Here is a 14050-nt window from a genome sequence, read left to right as displayed (position 1 = left end):
GCCCCCCCGCCGGCCCCGGAGCCTCCCCGCGGGGCTGGGGCTGGGGCGGGACCTGCCCGCACGGGCAACGCGGAAACAGCCGCGACGGGCGGCCCCGCACGTCCTCCCGCCCGCCGGGGGCCGCCGTTACCAGGGCGCGGAGCAGCGAGCAGCGAGCAACGCTGCCGGGTTTACGGGCCTGGAGGAGACTCGGGCAGCGGCACAGACAGGGGTCCCCCGGGGTCCCCCCGCCGCCCCGCACGCCCAGGCTGAGGGGCTGCTTCGGTATTCCTTTAATTAGTTATTTATTATTATCATTATTACTGTCATCGCCGTCGTCGTTATTTAGGCTTCCACCCGTCGGAGGTTCACCGAAGAAAGAGCCCGGAGGGCCAGGATTAAGCAGGAGCCCCCCGGGCTGGCATCAGCGAGGAGTTCCGCCCATTCAGGGAGTGGAGCGGACCCTCGGGCCCGGGGCTGAGCCGCCGCCGCCCTCTCCGCCGGGCCGGGCGTGAGAAGGGCTGGGCGCTGCCCGTGAGCCGCGCCCGCCTGCTGCTGGGCGTGTGGGAGCCCCCCGGCTTTCGTGTGTAAGCCAGTTTCCACCCATCCTAGCTGCAGAGAAAATCTTCGAGACCAGAGCTCGAGGACAAAACCCCAAAGGTAAAACAAATTCCAAAGGCATTAACTTTTTAAAGTACGCTGTCTTTTGTAAGCAAATCTCTCTTTTTTACCCACACTCGGTACTAACTCTACTGTTACTTGTGTAAAATCAAGTCCAAAGGCTCAGGAGGCACACGCATGTGCACAAACACCCTTTTAAAAGGCCAGGCTATCTTCAAAGTTTCCAATTAAAAACAGAAAATCAAGCAGGGAAAACAAAATACAGGCATTGCCCCTAAATAAATTTAAAAAAAGTAGTATCCCTCTCCGTTTTATTTTGTAGGCATGACGCACAGTAAACAGCATCCTCATAACAACGTGTTTTTATAAGTAGGATGAGGTCCGTATCTGAGAAGTTTCCAAACTTGGTTCTATACTTTGTGCGTGCCACAGCTATTGTCTGGGGTGATTTGCATGGATGATTGCAAAAATACTACATTATTAAACTTCCCTCCTTTATTTTTCTCGTGGAAGAGACACCAAAAAACATATGCAGACAACCCAGCGCTTTCTGAAGCAACATACTCCCGCTATGGATTTAGCGAGGAGGTTTTTTGTTTGTTTTGCATAGGTTGTTTTATTTTTAGCATCAGTCTGGTTGCCAAAAAGCAGCCTCCCAGTGTGAGTGAATACACTGCAGTTCAACTGAGTGTGCAGTCTGGGTCTCGCAGAGGAATGAATGTCAAAGCAGCAGAAACATCACCAAAGAGTTTTCTTAGCAGACACTGCTGTGAGGACGTTCTTGCTACACCTTGACGGAAGAGCTGCACAGCGAGCAGTTCCTCAGGAGTGCCAGATAATCTGACTACTTGACATTTGTTTGGCATTTGGTTTAGGGCATTGTAAGAAGAAGAACGAAGGACAAACATCCTGGCTGGCGCCCGCTGTGCTGATGGAGAACATGATGAACACCAGTTTGCCATCAGCTGCTGATCACCAGCTCTGCTGGGAGCTGCCATGTTCGGCAGGCTGTTGGCTGAGCCCTTCCTGGGAGCGTTCCTTGGCCTTGCCTGCTCCAAGGGAGCTGGTGTGCCACCATTTCAGCTCCTTGAACCAACCAGCCTCAACTTAATGGTGCTAAACCACAGACCGTGGTCCTGAGTTACTCAGCTGAGCCCTGTGGTTCAGCACAGGAAGGAGGAACACAATGTCCTCTTCCTGGACGTGGCAGCAAAGGTGTCACCTGTTTGCATCATCACTGCCAGCCTGCTGGTGTCTCCAGCAGAGCCAGACAGAAATTTTGGGTCTCTCCCAAACACTCTCCTGTTAAGTAACATTCACTGTGGTGAAAACAGGTTGCAAGCACTTTCTTACTCATGCCAGGAAGAGGCACCTCAAATTAGCAAGCTGGAAAGAAGAAAAATAAATAGATAATGTGTAGGATAAGGGTGCTTTGTACTTAAAATATGTTCAAGAACCCTTACCTAAAATACAACACTGCTACTTTAATTTCTTGAATTGCTATCTATTATGGTGAGGAAAGCAGAAATGAAGAAACCAGCCCTTACTTCCTCATGTGGAAGCTATCTCAGCTTGCCAAATCATTAACAAATGTTTTAAGCAGCAAAGGGGAAAAATTGTGCCATTTGCTCATAAGGCAAAACCATTTGGACTACTAGAAATTTCAGAGTAATGTGAAAGGTTTAAGCAAAATAAGGGACAGCAAAAAGAGAAAACAACTGTAAATATTGATAAGAGTTAAGTAATATGGTAGCAATTAATACACATTTCTTATATGTTCCATAACTGGGAGACAAGCCTGCAAAAAGAACTACAATTCATAGAAAATAAGCAAAAGCAGTTAAGCCAACATGAATCCATATTGGAAGAAGATAATTATAATCAGGCAATTAACGGCATACAAACTCATATTTTAGTGGGAATCAATTGCTACCGTTTTGAAAGGAGTAATTTATAATCAGATAAACCTTTAGAACAGATGTTCAACTAGACAGCAAACCCTGCCAGAGGACATTCGTTAAGGAGGCATTTAGTGTTCTCTTATGTGCTTTAAAATGGCTTCTCCTAAAAGAATGCTGCAACCTGGGTCTCAGGCTTCTGAGTACTATTTACCACATTTACTATTAAAGAAAATGTTGTGATGAAAGCTGAAGGATTTCTTAGTAAAGGAGAGATTGCATTATTAGCAGCCACGAGGCTTTTTGCATTCCCTGAGCTTGGACCAGATATGTTTAGGATTATCAACTACACACAGGATCAACAGAGCACTTTCTTTTATTTCCCTGCTTCTTGTTTCACACCAGCCTACCTTGGCCCCATCCTGCAGTCAGCACACACATTTTGCAGAAGCATTTGCATCCTAAGATGATTACTGAAAATGACATTAAAAACAGAGAATGTGAAAATCACTGATAAGCAATCCATGGTATTGCTTTTCAATTCTCACTGTGATTGCATGGGAATGTATTTCTCAGGAGTCATTAGATCAGGGATTTTCAGTTTGAGCTGTATTTGATATGGAGCTTGATAAATTGGTCAAGCTGCTTGGACTGATAGTTGTTGTCATTTGAACAGAAAATTTATATGAAAATAGTTGTTTGCAGAGTCAAGTAACTGGAGGAATCCATGGATTCAACTCAACCACACAATGTAAAACAGAAACCCATTCCAATACTGTTCATCATTCCTTTTAATGCACTTTTAATATTACCTTCAACTTTCAAACCCAAAGATTTTCCACTTAGTCCAAGGTAAAGCATTCAATTTTTGGATATACCTAGTTCAAATATGCCAGATCTCTCCAATTTCCTACTTATGTGTTAGATCTCCTGTGACAATTGCTTGTCAGAAAATGTGAATGAGTCATAACTCCTAAGCCCTATGAAACAATTTACAGGGATTTAGAAATAGGCAAGGGATTATCACAGTTCACACACAAAATTAATACCACCTTTTTCAAATGCTAGCATTTGTTCAAATAATGTTCTTGCTTTGCTTTGAAAATTATGTAGCCCTTTATCCCAGTTTTAGCAGTCATGTTTTTTGTACAAAAATTCCAGCTTCTCAGTGTTTCTAATAAGGATGGGATTTTACTATGTCTATGAGGATGGTCAAACACTGAATGAAAAACTAAGTGGATCTATACAATATTAATATAAATTATTCAGAAGTTAGATTATTTGACCTAATTTTCTTCTTCATGCAGGAAAACCAAGCAGTTGTACTTCAAAAAGGCTTTCATTAGGTCCATAATGGGAAAAGTACTGAAATGGAAGAAAATAGATAGAAGCATTTACTTTAATTTCCAAATCTTAAATACAAATATTTAAATGTAATTTCTGCACGATGCCCAGTGAGCAAAACCCTTTAGAGCTTTGAGTCTCTCAGACAGCACTTTTAGAGATCTCTGCTGTATAGAGTTTTTTTGTGTCTCAGCAGACTTTCATCTGATGTTCCTAATGAGATTAAATGCATGAAAATACACTTATTCAGTTTTTCTGAACTACATCTGGCTGTGTTTCCTATAGTGATGTTGAATATCCTTTTCAATTACTAATACCAAGCTTTTGGCAGTAAGGCAGGGAATGTCTCCTCATTTGGGTGAGATGCAGACCTCCTTGAAGGTGGAGTTTTGTCACTGATTTCAGCAGGGTCAGGATTTCCCTACATCTGATATAAAATCATGGCCATTCTTCATGACAAGTAAACATAACAATAATGGCACAAAGGATTCTAAATTCAGAATGAAATTAGCATTAACTGTGACAAAACCATGTCACACAAAAGCTTCCCATTCACTAAGATTTCAGAAGTATTGCTTTGGTCTTGTGGTTCATAAAGGTGTCCAGATTGGTTTAATACCTTTTGTATTTATAAGGTATTTATCTAAACTTTCTATGTTCATGTGGTACACTGAAAATCTTAGGCCATTTGTCAATCTTTTAATCAGCAAATTATAAGGTGATAAAAACCCTCTTCCATGTACAAGTTGTCATCCTGCCTTCCTTATAGATTGTTGTTGCATTTCAACAATTTAACTCAAATAAACAGTCTCTGAAAAGGAAAAGTTTCGATTACGAGTGAGAAAAAATGGTTTCAGCTTCCAAAGGGTATTCCAAAGGTCACAGCATAGGAGTTGAAAAGGGTTTTGTTTTATGGGTTTTGTTTGTTTTAATGTGGATCTCCAGAAAGTTGCAGAACCGCATCTCTTTCAAAAGTTTCTGATGAACACTAGGATCCAGGTTCTCACATGTAAAACCTCTATGTTTATGTGGGGTTTTGTTTGGCTGTTTTGGGGTTGGTTGTTTTGTTTTTTTTTCCAATCTCGGAAAAGAATAATTTGATCAAATTCTTGCCCTACGTTATGCTAGTATACTGCTTTGGACTTCAGTGGGGAAGAAGCTCAGAGTAGGTTGATATAAAGGGCATTCTACCCCCAAAACTATTGCTAAAGTATTAAAATAATTAACTTTTTCTCGCCTTATTTCTTAAGTTGCTGGATTTTGCTCCTACCCTGCCACCTAGCAGCCTGCCTTTGGAAAACATAACACAATGTCTTCTTAAAATTCTGTAAGGAAACTTACTCAGACAGAAGATGTTTACCTCTTGTCTAAGGATACTCAGAAATTCCAAATGCTTGACATACCCTCCAAAATTAACTACTGGAAAGGATATAAAACATGACAAAACAACACATCTCTAGATCACCTTTTTGAGTTGTTAGCACATGAACATTTCATGTCTGAATCATTAGATTCTCCCCCCTCCTTTTTTCCCCCTCTACAGCATTAGATTTTTTTACTCATTGGAAATGCAACACGGAAATGGAAAACAACATGAACTTGTACCCACATTAATTCTGTTTTGTCATTTTGTGTTTGCCTTTGTTACAAGCAGCAAGGTGCATAGCTTGCTCAAAATCAATAGTGGCCTGAACTCCCTTGGTCTCTCCCAGGACAACAGAATTTGCCAGAAGGACCTTCTTGACGTCGGCTGGCAAAACCTTGCTGGTCTTTAGAGTTGTGTTTGACGTGGCACGGTGGAGCGCCAACCTGACCTCATCAGTGCAGATACCTCCCTGTCCTTTGGGAAAACAGAGTTGGGCAATCTAGCCTGTTCTAATGACTCCTGGCAAATGCAGGCCAAGCTTTTCAGTCCAGCAGTCACAGCTGGGTGAGTTGTACTCAGTCCCATTTCTTGGGTTAAAATGGGAATAGGCTTTCAAGCAATCTTGCTGTATAAATGCTACATTAAAATTTGTTGGCTTGAATGTGTGTTTTTTCACACTGTCAAAAGAGGAATAAATTCAACCCTGTCTCTGCATTTTCCAAGACTGCCTCACTTACAGTCAGTGCTCAATAGCTCAGCTACAATACCAGATAGCAAAACAGGTATCTGATAGAGTCTATCCTGTAAAGAGAGAGAATGTTTTTCACAGTCATTTATATTGATTCTCATGACTTATGAACATCATAACTTCATTTGACGTATATATAAACCAGTGACTAGGAATCTGTAACACAATACATTACTGCTAAAAGCACACAAGGAGACTTCAGAGTTGAATTTCAGTAAATAAAATAGATTATGTAATGGGCTGGATACAGAGAGATTTGCTTTTCTGAAGAATGTTAATAGTTTTTTACAGTAAGAAAGAAAAAAGAGCAGAAATATGTGCTGCATTGATATTAGTGTGCCATTCTAATAAGCAAGCCTGTACTCGAAAACTCTCAGGTGCATGAACAAGAAACAGGGCTGCATGATACAGCCTAAGCCTGTAAAAGCAAAGGACTGGCACAATAGCTGTCATTAACAGTACACAAATAAAAATTGCTGAAGTAGCCATCTATGAATGCAGGGATGCTTAGTCCTGCATCACCAGAAATAAAAATAGAAAGAAAGTTTTCTATTTCATTGACTATAAAAACAGGTAAAGTCCCAGAGTCCCAGTGAGTTCAGTTCCACAGCTTCAGCACCTTCAGCAGGAAAGGCAGAAGAGAAGCTCCATCTGGTGGTGTGGCTGATTGTAATTTCTTTTCAGTTTTGTCTGATTGCAAATACATTCCTCTCCCAACAAAATGAAAAATTGAAATAACATGTAGAAGATCACCTGTCCCGCAAATGGAACCAGCGTTATCTAACACTTTCAAATCAGAAAACATTCTAAAACCAGGACTTTCTATTTGAAGCAAATCAGAGTTGAAGTTTTGCAATACCAGGCACACATGATCCTGTCAGGGTAGTAATCTAACAAACATAAAAGGGTGCATTAGCACACTTCCAGAGGTGATATGCTGCAGCCTGGGGTGGGGAGAAGAAAAAGCAATCACTGGTTAAAGGAGTCATTGGTTAAAGGATGAAGGAGAAGGTATGTGAACATGAAGTCAGGGTGGCTGCTGCATCTGCATAACATAGAAATTAATAATAATAATAATAATAATAATAATAATAATAAAGTAGTAGTAGTAGTAGTAGTAGTAGTAGTAGTAGTAGTAGTAGTAGTAATAGCAGCAGCAGCAAAGATTTGTTGAACAAACTGCAGCAATATGGGTTTTCAGGTAAAATGATTTGACCTAAGCTTCCAAGTCATTTTAGCAAGTATTTAATTCTAAGTATTTGTGTCACCAAAGTCACTGCTTTGTGGAATTGGGAAACATGTTTGCCCAAGCTGATGTTATAAAATGTTATAAGCATTGTAAAGTATGGACCTAATTAGGTAGATGATACTAGGTAGAGCCACTGAAGTTCTGTGCTTACTTTCACACACAAGTTCACGTGTGCTACTGCTCCTTCAAGAACCCATGGCAATTTCTCTCAAGACATGCTCCTAGTGCAAGTTTGTGTTAAACAACAGCAATTTCAAACACAGATACACATAAACCTTATCCTGCAAACTCAGGTAAATAAAATACACTTTGTCTACTCTTTTGTAGTGCCCACATGTCAATGGGCAATATACTGCATTTCATCAAATCAATTATCATTACCTTTTTCCTAAATAGTAGAACAGAGCCTAATATTAATTACCCACCAAAAAATCCATGTTAAAAGAATGATGGGAATACAGATTCAAGCATCAATACACTGAAAATTGCCTGAAGTCACATTGCCTTTATAACCTTAATGCAGCCTTTTTTTTTTTTTTTTTTGAGCCCATCATTAAGGTTACAGCCTTTAATTATGCATTTTTAGGCCATTTTTCTTTCAAGACTGTCTCGTTAAGCACACTAGACAGACAGCTACTTAATGGTGTTGTCACTGCTTTCCTCCACATTGCTCAAAGTGTAGCTGCAGGCCTGACTTACTGAACAGTATTCCAGTCCTGTTCTGGAGATGTGATTGGATTTCCTCATGGGATCCTCCATTGTGCTCAGCATCACAGTATCTTCAAGTGCTTCAGAAACATAGCCTGCTGTGAGATGAAGTATTCCTGAATTTTAGCATTAGAGAGCTGAGCTGCAGAGAGGTCAAGGTAAAAAGTGTCCCTTTACTGTAAGTGCTCATTTTGGAAGTGGGCAGCTTGACTTTTGAAATTACTTGTGAGAACAGAAGATTTTTCATGGACTCAGCACATCACTCCTTTTGATTTCAGCTACATCTCAGTATCTCTGAAATCTGACTGCTTGGGTTATTGGGGTAGAAAATTATCAGTATGCATTAGGTAGCCAAGTTAGTTGGAGCAATTTGCATAGCCCTGCCAGGTGCTCAATGTCTGGAGCAGCAATAAAATTTAGTCCCTTTAGGCTAGGACTAAATCACTTGCCTCTATGGCAGGACCACCCCTTCCCTTTGTGCATTCTTGTAATTTGAAAGAAATAAAGTCCAAATCCTCCAGCCATGTAAACAGCATGTGATGATGACATTAAAACATTACCAAAGGATGTTATCATGATTCATATCACCATGAATTGGAATTGCAACCTTAATAAAATTATTTTAGATTTTTGTGTTCCTACTAGCTTGGCACAATTCAGGGCAGTTCCTTTTACAAGCCATCTGCAGATAATACATAGTCCAATACATTTTCATACAGTAAATATTTAAGAATAAGTTCAGCAAAATATGTTTCCTTTGCTGGTATCTGGACTACTAATCTGCTGTAACTGTTTCTGTGTCTGTTTTCACATCCAACTAAAACAAAAAGACAAATCCCATATCTCCCATTTATTTTCACTCCCAAACTGAGGAGACATTTAAAGGCTGCTACTTCCGTGGTTCACTACATCTTTTCTAATGTCTCTGTAATGTGATAGACTGTGAATGCAACCTCATGGTGCCAAAACTGAGTTGTCTTTTTACTCCGTGAAGCAGAAGGACTCGCTTCAGTTTGAAAATACTTCAAGAAGTCACACTTTAAGGAGTTTGAAAATAATTCAGTTAAAAGGAGACACTTTGTTTTCAAAATAAAGATGTTGTTCAAGAAGTGGTGTGCTGCTCCCTCTCCCATCAAGAAACAGAAGTGCCTGAGCAGAGTTAAGGTGAACAGAAAGTTTTCAGAGCTCTGTGTTACCCTCTTCCCAACAGCAGTGAGTAGATCACTGCCCATTCTGGACTTGTTGCTTTGATTTTTGGTGGTTAATGTCCCTCTCCCATACATACCACTATTTCCTAATCACATAAGCAGTACTGCCCAGACCCTTTCCATCCGAGCATTTAACTTGCAAATCTAAGGATAACTCAAAGGATCAAGATTAGCCAGACTAGGTTTAGGGAACCAATCTTTTGAGCCCTTAGTTATCTTTTGAATTATTAATAAGGCTGGAGACGCAAGGAGGAGCAAGTTAAAACCAAGGGGGATTAATGAATTGATGAACTGAGCAAGAATTTTTAGAGCAATGGATTAATTTTCATTGTGAAAATTAAATGGATTCAGTGATTAAAAAAAGCTGAATTACCTCAAAGACCTATTTCAGAAGTAATTTTCTCTCCTTTGCAGTTTTCCTTTTTTTACCTGTTGTCATTGAAGATTCCATTTAATTACACTTAATTTTATTAGTTATCCTGGCAAATGAAGAAAAAATGACATTTCTTATTTCTCGCACAAGAAGGATGCATTCATTCCCCAACATAAATCACTTCCTTTGCATTCCAAGAGCAAAAGATTTATCTTGGCCAAAGGCAGAGTGTTTTTATTTAGCTGTGATGCCTGTCTTCCTTTGAAATTTGAAGATTAATGACTCTGCACAAAATTCTATGTCTCTTTCCTGCCCTATTTTCAGGGGGGGTGTCTTATCACTGTGGTTTACAAATGAATCCATGTAATTGTCATTTCTTGATTCATGTTACAGAAGAGGAAGACCCATAAAGTTTTGTCACTCAGCTGCAACAAGATGCAAATTGCCTCCTTTATTTTTCACATTTAAGTGCAGTGGATAAAAACAGTGAGGTGGTCACCTTTCAGTATGTTCTGCAGAGAGCTCTAATTCTCCAGGCAACCAGTGAAATCTAAAAGTTTATTTGAGATGCCATGTCTTCACACTGATCCAATTTTTGCTGTTTGCTTGATTTAATGGATGGTGCAGTTTCTTGTCTGGATTTTGTGCCTAAAACAAAAATTCAGGCATGTACAAAGGTTTGCCTGTTCCTTAATGTGTTCCCAAGTAAAGCAGCAACTACAGGAAGAAGTTAGCATCTGAGTGCAACCTGCTGGAAGGCAGAATACAAACGCACAAGTACTAAAGATGAAATTAATTTCATCATTGCAGTCAGCAGCAGATTTTGTGTGAACGGGTTGTACAGGCAAAGAGTCAATTTGCTGTGGCAGAGATTTTATTCAAAACTTTTTTTCAAACACTTCAACATGAAAAAATAATGGAGAAAATTTCACATTTCCCAAGTTGTTTGGATAAAAATGCATTTATAGAAAATAGAACTGTTTAAAATTCACCAAAATTTAGGTTTAAACCAAAATTCTTACTGTTCTTGATTGCTGTTCTTTCAAAGTAGAATTTTTAATATTTCATTTGAAATATGGGCTTAAAAAATAAATACTAAGACCTCAGAGTCATTCTGGACAAAAAAAGAAACCTTAAAAACCCAGAAGATTTTTAAAAAACAGTAAATAAGAATTTGACAATGAACATTCTAGGGAAGAAAAATAGAGAAAGGAAATGAGACTAGAACACACAGCTTGCATAATATCTTAATTGTGCACACCTCCCAGGAAAGGTGCTTGGGAGGCCTCCAGTCTTCAAAATCCTCGGGGAGCAGAGGGAAAAAATAACCTCAAGCCTGTAGTTAGGGCTTCAACTCACACATACATACACACTTCTATGTCATACTTTTACCTGTGTTCCTGGTTTCTCATATTACTCTCATGTCTTTATAGTCATATATATGTGTGTATTTACCTTGATGGTTAACCTTCATGTAGACTTTTAAATATTTCCTGAACAAAACTTGCTTCTATTGTTCCTATGAGCCAGTTTAATATCAGCACAGTTGGAAGGTGAGGGCAGGGAGAATATTTTTAGTGTACTTCTAGGCTGAAACTTTGAATCTGGCTCAAATGAATAAAATGAACAATTCTAATTTAAACTTTTGGTAATGCCACTCTGGTCCTTAAACATTTAGATCTTGCTGAAAATATTACTCTTACCAAGGAAGGTGGTTTTCTTTTGTTTGTGGGTTTTGGTCTTTTTTTTTTTCATCTTCGGTTATTTTAAATACTACACAGTTTCTGTTGCTTGATTTTGTAGGTAATATTAGGGAGAGAAATCGTGAATGCAGGCACTCCAGCAACTGCATTTTGAGAACCTGTGTGCAGGCAGGGTGGCTGAGGCAAACTCTCCATCCAGCCACAGAGAAAGGCTCCCAGCTGGCTGAGAGAGCAGGCTCCTCTCCCTGTGCCTTTCCTCCTCTGCCAGCACCATCTCCAGCCTCGCTGCGCTTCAAACCAGCAGCCACGTGGCTCCGACGTTGTGTTGCAAAGGGGTGATGGAAATTTTACTGTGCTAAACTCACAGGGCCAAACTTTGGCATCCTTCGTGGAAACTTTGTTCCCATCCTTCATAGAAACAGCTGCAGCCAGCCCCACGCAAGATTGGTGTGAAGTGTTAGTGAGAGAAAAATGCCAGTGGCTTTGCAATCCCAATACTTATTAATAACATGCAGTAACACACAAAAGATTGAACAACAGAAATATTACTAATTTATTATTTTATTATCTATATTTCTAATTATAATATAATAAATACTTAAATTATCATATATTATAGTATATGTACATATACTATATATTATATAGTATATAGTATATCTAATACATTCTATATATAATATATAATATATTATAGAAATTATAATTATAATTAAAATTATATTTACAATACATTATTATTAATAATAATAATAATCATATTAATAATTTATTGGTGAAAACGGCAAATCCTCTCCTTGAAGCAACCTGGAAGCTTGAGCTGTGACAGGAAGGAAGTATTCTGCATTCTGCACCTATCTTAAGAGAAAATGCACCCTGCTTTAAATTTCTGTGACACCTTATTTCTTTTTTTTTTTTAAGGTGTGAACAGGAAGGAATGCTTACTTATATTTTCTCTTTGCTTTGCATTCTGTATCTTCATGATGGTGCATTAAGGTAACAGTGTGATCTGCAGCAATCCCAGGAGAAGCACTAATGTTACTAGAAATAAAGTGTTCTAAGGATATTATCAAGACAATTTCTGCAGGGGCAATTAATATCCTTTAGCACACCAGCTCATATAACAGGGAAAATCATGTACAGATTGAGAACAAAACTGCTACAATGAGTTTAACACCATCGTGTTAATTGATAATTCAGTTTGAGGGGAAATGGTGCCTGTTACCTTCACACCAGGAGAGGAGACCTTAGCAATGGAAAATGCAGAATTTTCCCTATTTGTTATGGGACAAGGACATCTTTATTACCATAGAAGGTCGAGGTGGGTGTGGAAGTGTTCCCTAGGATGCTTCCCGGCAGATAAAGGGGCAACCAGAGGAACATGGCCAGTTTGTTACCTACTGCAAGGAAGTGTGAATAGAAAACAGAGTACATGTGCCTCATATGAGCCATAATGTGAAGGACTACTGACTTGTTTAGGAGGAGAGAGAAAGTGCATGAAAATTCCCCAGTATCATGCAGGGCCCTGACAAAATCTGATCCTTGGGAGGCAAGTGGAGGTGATGACACTGCTTGAATATAGATGAAACACACTCCTGCTCCCCAGGACCTGGTTGGAGGAATTATTCCTCTCATTTCTTCTACCATTGTAATACCACAAAACTGAGTGAGTAGGAGGTTTCCCAGATTACCGAGGGTTTAACTCCAAGAAAAACTGGTTGGTTGGTTGGTTGGTTGGTTGGTTGGTTGGTTGGTTGGTTGGTTGGGAGTTTTTAATGGCATTTTAAACCAAATCAAACAACTTGGTCCATGGTTAGCATTCACTGATCTTCCTGGATTGAATGGCTGCTTTGGGAAGTAGCTTGGCAGAGCTTTGTCTGTAAGCCCCTTAAAGAACAAGTCTGAGTGGGACCTTTTATACAGTCCATCACCACTCTGAATATATGGACTAAAGTGTGTAAAAACCAGGGTATAAAGCTAACTGTCCACATTTCCACTTTCCTCCACAAAAAAAACATTTGACACTGATCAAGTAAATTGCTGGTTTTCAGTCTTATGCATTTTATTATTTTTAGATGAACACAGCACAAGAGGTACCTGTTTGTTTCTGTTTTGACAAGTACTAATTATCATGGCCAAGGTTAAAAGATTTAGACAACTTCCTTCCTTCTTTTCTGCAGTCAACACTATTTAAGAAAGAAGAAACAGTGACTGAAAAGAAAAATATTTTGATTCATCTTAAAGACACGAACCAATATCAAAAGTCTTGTTTAGATTTGATTTAATGAAACTCTACGTATTTTAATAATGTTGTTTTTTAAATCAGAAAACCCAGCATTTAAGATTGTTCTTCCATAGTGAAAAAAGTATAGGCAAGAAGCAGCTGGGCTTCACAAAAGGAGATACTGTACATAATGTGAAGATCCAACTTTTCTTTCCAAACTCAGTCATTTTATACAAAATCAGAATCAAATTTCACCAGTTCCAGGAAGTATTTCAGAGATCCTTCCATATTCCAACTTATTACCACAAGATGCCTCAAGGCAATCCTTTCCTCTTTACTATATCCTGTAACTGTCTTGAAGCATGCAGAAACAGAATTGCTGTAAAACTGCATTACCCTGTCACGGGCTTGAAATCCTTAGGAAAATTGTGACAGCTTTACACCTTAAATTATTTAAAGTATTTAAAGTTTAAAAGGTCTTTTTTTTTTACAATATAAAGAAATCCCATACCAAATTACTCATAAAACTGTAACAATTACTATAAAAATGTCAGCATTAACAAACAATTAGTATATACACACAATTATATATACATGATTTATGTCTCATTTAAAGATAAGGAAATTCT

Source organism: Passer montanus, unplaced genomic scaffold, assembly GCF_014805655.1.
Source record: "Passer montanus isolate IOZ18808 unplaced genomic scaffold, ASM1480565v1 scaffold26, whole genome shotgun sequence".
NCBI classification, from domain to species: domain Eukaryota; kingdom Metazoa; phylum Chordata; class Aves; order Passeriformes; family Passeridae; genus Passer; species Passer montanus.
This window is presented reverse-complemented; position numbering follows the sequence as displayed.